Raw genomic sequence first — 9416 nt, 5'->3', positions numbered from 1 at the left:
ATAGCCGCAAATAAGTAGGTGGTTGCAAATTGAAACACGACTTCTAGAATCGGTCAAAGTCATGGACTCTATAAATAAATGATGTAATAGTACATAACAGAGTGATAATTTACAAGAAAAAAAATCACATCTTAAAACTAACACTATATATTTGACTGTTTCCCTCTCTGCCAAGGACCCTGGTCAGGGCCAGGACAAACCAAGTAATCTTATTCCAAGACGATAGAAAGCCACTCGTTAAACAAAGATAGAAGACACAGCAATTGACCTCCTTCCTACCATGGGAGGTCAGAAGACCTCACCCTGAAAAAAGTGATTTCAGAGTTAAAATGACTAGAAGTGTCATATTTTAGATTTTGTTACTTTAACCGACTACATACTTTCTTTCCTCAATTGATGCTATGCGTTTAGTTTAAAAAACTCTCAAGATCTGCCAGACGTATAAAACACACAAAACACTGTGTAACCTTAAACTGTTTAGGGTCTGATTATTACAATTGAGTGAGAACTACTCATAAAAATGTCTGTCTAAAAACAACAACAAAGAGCTGTGTAACGTCAACTTTGTTCTTTCTATAACCATAGCCCAAGTTTCACAGTTTATGAAATGATGACTATCAATTACATATTTAGCATCCCAACATCATACCGATTAGAGACGGTGGGTCAGTATTATGAAACACACAACGATGGTCGGCGGATCAAACCTCTGGAGACTAGATTTTTACGATCGACGGATCAAACCTCTGAAGTCTACATACTTACGTGCTTTGCGTACCACGTTTTATTTAATTTTGGGCGGATCAGACCTCTATCAGTTAAGCTCAAAGCTTAATTTAAAATATCAAGTTCATCCACCGACATTGATGCCATGCGCTTAATTAAAATACTCACGGCACACGTCAGTTGGATATAACGTACATACACACAAAACTAAAACCATAAACTGATTGATACAATTTATTGACTCAAAACCGGGACCTTCTGATCCGAGTGACATAACAGAAAGCCGCCAAACTTGCTGGCGCAAAACCTCTGAGCAATAATAAAACTTAAAGATGCACTTTAGACGGTCAGAAACAGTATGATAATTTTTTTCTTTTAGATATGTATATTGGCAGTAATGCTCAGTCCGATTAAATCAGTCAGTTTAGTGAAGAAGAAGAAGAAGAAGAAGAAGATGATGATGATGATGATGATGATGATGATGATGATGATGATGATGATCATGATGATGATGAAAATGATGGTGATATTGCCACTAACAATCTGAAAAGGATAATTTTCTATCCTCAGATAATCTTTAATTCCATAAATCCTCAACACTTTGGTTGACTTTCCATGAGTACGGAAACACATACAAGTGACGTCACTATTTTTGGAACCGTATGTGGCTCTCACTTCGATGAGCGAATATTCACATGAATTCTTATATTATTACATCTTAGAATACCATGATTTGTTTGTATTAGGATTTAGATTGTTAGTAACATTATATATTACCTCTACTGTCCATCTTGTGGCTGCTTGACTCGGTGATATCTATGATAATTCGTTTTGATAATTTCAACCGGGGTTAACTAATTTAATTTAATCTAACGACTCAATTCAAAATTGATTGACGGCGATTACTCACCTATCTCTGCCTTTAAAAAAATTGAGCTTTTATATAGAGCATTATCCACTAAAATTGCTCAAAACGCTTGACAAGGGATCCCTAGCCAACAGCAACATTTAACATTTAAGACGGGACATGACGCCTGTTTGGCGATATCACATTTTTTCGGACAGGGACAACGCTGTTGACGGCTAGGTACTCATTTTACACGTGAGTACGGTGAGAGAATGTGAGTAAAGAGCCTTCTCCAAGGACCCAACTATACGACGAGGCCAGGGCCTTCAGATCCGAAAGCGAGTGTCATACCACAAGACCACATAGCCTTACACTGAATAAAAAAAAGTCTCAAAGTAGTTTGTCTAGATTAAACTAAGATATCGATCTCTTAATGAACTGATATTTGATTTAAAAGTCTTCTGGCAAAAAATGAAAAAAAGTGTTCCTGATATTTTTACAGGATAAAATGGACGTTTAACTTTAAGGACAGCATAAATTGTGGATCACCCTTTAAAAAGGGCGCTAGTAAGTTTATATCGATAAGTACTTTCTCAAATCTAATAGAAAAAAATCTAGAATTGAGCAAAGTCCGTCCTTTTGATTGTGAGGCCACAGGAAATTGGTTTACAATTGATCCAAGAATTTATTCATCTGTCCAGGTGATTTGAATAGATAGGTGTGGTCAATTTGGGAGTAGTAAAACAGATTGCCTGATCGCTAGGGTTTATTAGGCTGTCGTTTATAACAGTTTTCTCGCCTTCCTCTATCTTGTTTTCTTTCTTTAAAATTTCTCCATGATTAGCATTGTAATTGTGTCTTTCACCTTTAAATATCGCTGTTGATAATGTGTACTTTTACCTCTCATTATGATATTTATCCATCACTTCGTAAAGTTAGAATATAATAAATTGAATTACTGTCCATACAGAAGAGGGGGAGGGAGGGGAGGAGGGGGAAGGGGAGGGAGGAGGGGGGTTAATATATCCAAAATTGTTCCAACGACAATCGATTTCCTTGTCCAAGTAATTGGATTCAATCCACTAGTATGACCTATTTATTGTCCCTCATTGTTTGTTACGGTTCTAATGGTGGAAAATGCCTAGAACTATGAATGAATGCTCCAGATTTCTTTAGCAAAGTATTAGGTCGATGGGGACGAAGAGATGAGGACTCTGTACTGCCGCCTTTCAAGATACGACAGAAGATATTTTCTGCATGCTTTGGAGGGCATAAATGAGTTCAAGATCGGGCCAACCAATTTCGTCCGGTCACGTCAGATATTCGATGACCCATCGCATCAAAACGGTATGAAACGGCGTTGTGTGTATTGTGATATACAAGCTAAAATGAATTTAAAGTTACAAATATCAGACGGGTTAAGTTTGTATGTTTTATTGAAGATTATGAATTTAGTTCCATAAGGCGGATAAAAAAATATCTGGATTTTCACACTCCTGTTCATTTTGTCAATTTCAAGATCACTTTTTGCAATCTGATTCGCTCTGACATAACTTTTCTTTTTTTTTTAACCTCAGGACTGAGAGACATCCAACGTCTACTGTCACTTTGCCAGTTTACTTTTATCGTCTTCTTATATATACTATACACAGGCTTATGGAAATTGACTTTAAAGTAATATAAAAAGAAAGAATTAATTTGAGACAAATATATTAATAATTATGAGTAAATAAGTAAAAGGAAAAAAAAATTAATTAACTTGCATTTACGTAAATAAATAAATGAATGAATAAATAAATAAATAAATAGATAAATAAATAGATAAATAAATAAATAAATAAATAAATAAATAAAATCTAAAATTATGTAAGTGCAGAGCAAATGAAACTAAATCAAAGAGCAAACAAAAATGAGACTTCAATAGATTCCTGATCATACTGCGGCATCATAGAAAAATAAATACATACGATGAAAACTTTCATGAAGGTAGCGAAATCCAGTCAATCATCAGGCCCTGTTAAACTATAAAAGAAAAGTCAAGTCACAATATCTATCTAGACCATGATCAGGACACAATCGCCCATAACACCACATGCACAACATTTTCATAATAGAAGAAACAGGCATGTGCCATTGTGGTGAAGGCAAGAAGATGCCGATCATATACGCCAGATTCCCCCCAATGTATGCAACAGCAAGAAAGGATTTTTTGGCTGGTGCCACCCCTCTGCAGAGTAAACTATATGGCCCCTGACAGAGCTGAAGAAGACAACAGCGTTCCTTCACAAACTTGCCATCACGAAGACAATATGAGGGGGACCGAATAATAATAATAATAATCATAATAATAATAATAATAATAATAATAATATTAATAATAATAATAATAATAATGATGATGATGATGATGATGATGATGATGATGATGATGATGATGATGATGATAATAATAATAATAATAATAATAATAATAATAATAATAATAATAATAATAATAAGAAGAAGAAGAAGAAGAAGAAGAAGAAGAAGATGATGATGATGATGATGATGATGATGATGATGATGAAGAAGAAGAAGAAATATTGATACTTATATAATATATAAGCATCAATATTTCTTATATATATATGATTTTAAAAGCAACACATATTTCATGCGCACTGCAGAAGATCGTGATTCGTGGAGACAGCTGACCGGCAACGTGCTCAAGAGCACAAGTCACGATGGATGACAACAAGGAAGTGAGAATCAGCTGGATAATTATTGCAAACTAATAGATCATCAATAATCTGGACGCATTATGTGACAGCCGGAAATTTTACCATCCGTATCCTGAATCATCTCACTAGACACGACAGAACGTCTTAAAGCACAGTTCATATTCGATCTATTAGGTATCTGGTATTATGTCGGGATGCACCAGAGGAAGAAAATTTAGTTTTAAGATCAGATTTGAGACCTATCGTCTCAAAGTGGATTGATTCAGGATAAATCTGTCGGTTAAAAGTGATTTTAACAATATAAGGACGATATATTTGAGATTTGATTATTTCTTATGTTTGGAAATGATACACTCCACAAGGAAGCACAAACAATCACCCAATATTTTATATTTTTACTATAAATTCCACTTTTATTATCTGAATTGCCTCAACATAATACCTTTTTGTAGCAGTTGCTTACAATTAGGAAATACAAGCTTTTTAAAAGATTAATTAGTAAACTTCACTTGCATTAAGGAAGGGTGAGAGCGGCCCAGATGGATTGGGTGGTAGAACATTCAATTCACACGCCAAATGACTGAGATCGAAATCGGAATATTTTCCCCCCCCCCCCCCCCCCTCATCCCAGTGATTTGGTAGCTGTATCTTTTAGATTTGGTATTGAGTACTTTATGAACATCCTATAGCAGGAAATCGCTGTCGTCCATTAAGCGCTGTAGAAACCGGGATAAACTCCTGCTCCATGGGCTTAATGGGTCTGAAAGACTACTTTATTTTTAAAAGGAGGGCATTTCATTTTAACCCCGTGTGGTGTCCGGGGTCCCTCAACTGAGAGGGTCAAGAATAGCCCAACGCCAAGCCAGCGTGTCGTAAAAGGCGACTAATGGTGTGTGATTCCTCCATCTTTGAGTCACCTGGTCCTCCAGGTTGGGGGTTGGCAAAGGGTTAACACCCCTTTCCGTTAAACTCTAACCGTTACAGAAACACAGACAGACAAACCAAATCCTTTTTTTAGCTTGGGCGACCGAAGAGTTTCTGGAATATCAGAATTTATGAAGGACAACAGACAAAGCCGAAAGGACTCTGCTGACCCGATGACGTCTTCGCTAAACAAGCAGCTTCGAATTGCGTCGTGGAACGTTCGCACCATGTATGAAGCAGGAAAAAGCTCTCAAGTTGTGACTGAGATGAGAAGATACAGGCTGCATATACTTGGAGTAAGCGAAACCCACTGGATACAATCCGGACAGAAACACCTCAAGTCTGGGGAGAAGATTTTATATTCAGGGAGAGGGGACGGGATTCATACACAGGGAGTAGGAATAATTCTAAGCAAGTTTGCCCAGAAGTCACTGAGAGGATGGGAACACTGCGGAGAAAGGATCATCATGGCGTCCTTTACAACACGGAGTAAGAAGATCAACATGAACATTGTACAGATCTATGCCCCAACAAATGATGCAACAGATGAGGACAAAGATACATTTTATGGTCTGCTACAACAAGTCATTGACAAGTTGCCAAGGAAAGACATCAACATATTGATGGGAGATGCTAATGCAAAAGTGGGACAGGATAACGTAGGCTATGAAGGTATCATGGGACGTCATGGCATGGGAGAAATGAATGATAATGGTGAGAGATTTGCAAATTTCTGTGCATTCAACAGTTTGGTGATTGGAGGATCAGTGTTCCCCCATAAGAGGATCCACAAAGCAACTTGGGTCTCACCAGATGGTATGACAGAGAATCAGATTGATCATTTTTGTATCTCTCGTAGATTCAGACGTTCATTGGAAGATGTGACAGTACGGAGAGGGGCAGATGTTGGATCAGACCACCACCTGCTATTGGCAAAGCTTAAGCTCCGACTCAGAAAACACGGGGCCAGATCACATACAAGAAGAAAATTCGAGGTGAATGCACTTGATGGGGAAAAGAATGAGGAATTCAAACTACAATTGAGTAATAGATTCCAACCTCTTACTGAGCTCGAGGAGGACATAGATGTAGAGTCACATTGGGCAAAGATCAAGGAAGTCTACATAACAACTTGCCACGAGGTATTGGGGGTAAAGAAATCGGAACATAAAGAATGGATAAGTCCAACCACCTTGGACCTTATTGAAAAGAGGAGAACAAGGAAGGAACAAGTGAATGCAAGCCGAACAAGGGCTTCAAGACTGGATGCACAAGAGCAGTATCGAGCCATAGCTAAGGAAGTCAAAAGATCTGTGAAGAAAGACAAGGAAGCATTCATGAACAGACTTGCAGAGAAAGCAGAAGCAGCAGCGACTGGAGGACACATGAGGATCCTTTATCAAACTACCAAGACACTTGCTGGAAAATATGGGAAACCAGAGGTACCAGTCAAAGACAAAGATGGGAAAACTATTTTTGGAAAAGAGGCTCAATCTGAACGATGGAGGGAACATTTCAACTGCCTTCTGAACAGACCACCACCAGACAACCAGCCAGAAATTTTGCCTGCAAGGAATGAGCTACCAATTAGCTGTGATCCACCATCGATAGCAGAGATTGTGGGTGCCATTAACAAGATGAAAAGGGGGAAAGCTGCTGGACCAGACCAGATTCCACCGGAGGCTCTAAAAGTTGATGCGGAAAGAAATGCTGAGGCCCTGCACCCACTATTTGAGAGAATCTGGAATGACGGGATATTCCCAAAGGATTGGAAGGAAGGACATCTTATCAAGCTTCCAAAGAAAGGGGACCTCAGTAATTGTAATAATTATCGAGGCATCACTCTTCTTTCTATCCCAGGAAAGGTTTTCAACCGTATTATTTTAGAGAGAATTAAGAATGCAACAGATGCTAAACTGCGGGACGAACAGGCAGGTTTTCGAAAAAACCGTTCAACCACCGACCAGATTGCCTCTCTGCGAGTCATAGTGGAACAGTCTATAGAATGGAACTCTCCTCTTATTGTCAACTTTCTGGATTACGAGAAGGCTTTCGACAGTATTGACAGAGCAACATTGTGGAAAATTCTGGCACATTATGGACTCCCTGAAAAGATAGTAAACCTCATTAAGGAAATGTATGAAGGATCAAGTTGCAGGGTTGTACATGAAGATCAGCTTACTGACAGCTTTGAAATTAAGACTGGTGTCAAGCAGGGATGCTTGCTCTCTCCATTCCTGTTCATCCTTGCCATTGATTGGCTAATGAAGGAAACCTCCAAAGGGAGAAGAAATGGGATACAGTGGACCCCCTGGACACAGTTGGATGATCTGGATTTTGCAGATGATCTGGCTCTTTTGTCCCACACCCAGGACCAGATGCAAGCAAAAACCACAATTATAAACAGCCTGTCGGAATCAATTGGTCTAAGAATTCACCCTGCAAAGTCAAAGGTCTTGAGGATAGGTACGCGTCAAAGGGAGCAGATCAAAGTTAAAGATCAGGAACTCGAAGATATAGACACTTTCTGCTATCTCGGAAGTATAATTGACAAGGATGGAGGCACGGAAGCAGAGGTGAAAGCACGAATAGGAAAGGCACAGGCTGCATTCACATCTTTGAACAGAGTTTGGAGAACTAAAGATATCTCCCTTCAACTAAAGCTAAGACTTTTCAACTCAAACGTGAAGTCTGTCCTACTGTATGGATGTGAAACTTGGAACGCATCACAGGCATGTATAAGGAGGGTACAGATTTTCGTAAACAGGTGCATGCGTAAGCTACTCAGAATAAAATGGATGGATAGAATAAAAAATGAAGAAGTATGGAAAAGAACACAACAGAAACCAGTGGGAGAGGATATAGGAAGAAGACGATGGAGATGGATTGGACACACGCTTAGAAAGAATGACTCAACTATAACAAAGAAAGTATTGGACTGGAACCCTCAGGGCAGAAGATCAAGGGGAAGGCCACGAGGAACATGGAGAAGAATTAAAGAAGCTGATATACAGAGAAGTGGTAAGACCTGGAATGAGATAAAAAAGTTGGCTCAGGATAGAGAAGGATGGAAACTGTTTGTCTGTGGCCTATACCCTGACCCAGGGTGAAAAAGGCAATGATGATGATTTCATTTTAATTAGACTTATACTCGTTAACCTTAGAATCGAACTTGAAGCGTTAGCCCCCACCTGCTGGACATTGTTTTTGTTTTTGTTTTTAAGGGTTTTTCGGCGCTTGCAACATATTTAGGTTATATCAGCGCCAGTAAAAAGGAAGAAAATGGGATAGTAAAAAGTTCTAGAATTACAGTTAAAGAACCCAAGAAAAAGTAAGACACAGGGGAACTGGAAACAAATAGGGATCAGATGTAGATTCCAAGAGCACACTATCATTGTACTTAGTTTGAGATCACCTATAAGTCTCATCCGGACACAAGCACAAAATCCAACAAAGAGGAATACACTCAAATGCTTACACTAAACATTAAGAATAACAAATATAATAATACATAACAGAGAGATGATTTATAAGGAAAAAAATATCATCTCCCAAACCAATAACTATGCATTTGACTGTTTCCCTCCCAGCCAAGACTCCGACGAGGGCCAAGAAAAAAACAAGTAATCCCATTCCAAGACAAAGACAGAAAGCTTGTTGGATAACAGATATAAGGCGATAGAAGACACAGTATGCACCTCCCATAACACATAACAGACATGTGAAACAGAGAGAAACATGGGGGACGAGATGGCAGTGTGTGGATAAGGCATTACATTTCAACCCGGGAGACTCCTGTTCGAGATAACTTTGGCATCTCATTTTTCCCCATAAGAAAGCGACATAGTCCCTTTTGCACACACTTTGAGGCTCTGCACCGCGGTTAACGCCTGGATTATCTCGGTATTTTTATTGGTACAGATCCTAAAGAAAACAATCTCTTGAAAATAGATAAAGGAAATTTTATAAATGTTTATCTATTCCCTAACAACATGTGTTTTTATCGTTATATACTCTTACTCTTGCAAAGACATGAATACAACAAGATATGAAGTGAATAGAAAAGTGCCAGAAGACAATAGAGAATAAAATTTTTTTTTTTTTTTTTTGCGGCGGTGGTGGGGTTTGAACCTGCGACCTTATTGGTACGACAACTCCGCCTGGCAGGTGAGAGCGTGGCTCTACCGTGTGAGCTATCC

The 9416-nt window shown here is 38.6% G+C and overlaps 2 protein-coding genes across 3 annotated transcripts in view; both read right to left on the bottom strand.

The window, feature by feature from the left end:
• LOC144968551 (uncharacterized) overlaps positions 1–9416 on the bottom strand; it is a 328253-nt gene that overhangs the window by 159846 nt on the left and 158991 nt on the right. The window lies entirely within an intron of this gene.
• The window catches only part of LOC144968550 (opsin-5-like), a 76775-nt gene that overhangs the window by 13997 nt on the left and 53362 nt on the right, over positions 1–9416 (bottom strand). The gene's annotated exons all lie outside the window — the stretch shown is intronic.

The sequence above is a fragment of the Berghia stephanieae genome, chromosome 3 (assembly GCF_034508935.2).
Source record: "Berghia stephanieae isolate SIO BIC M18660-M18661 chromosome 3, UCSD_Bste_1.3, whole genome shotgun sequence".
NCBI classification, from domain to species: Eukaryota; Metazoa; Mollusca; class Gastropoda; order Nudibranchia; family Aeolidiidae; genus Berghia; species Berghia stephanieae.
Note: the sequence above shows the minus strand (reverse complement) of the source record. Positions and strands in the feature narration are given on the sequence as shown.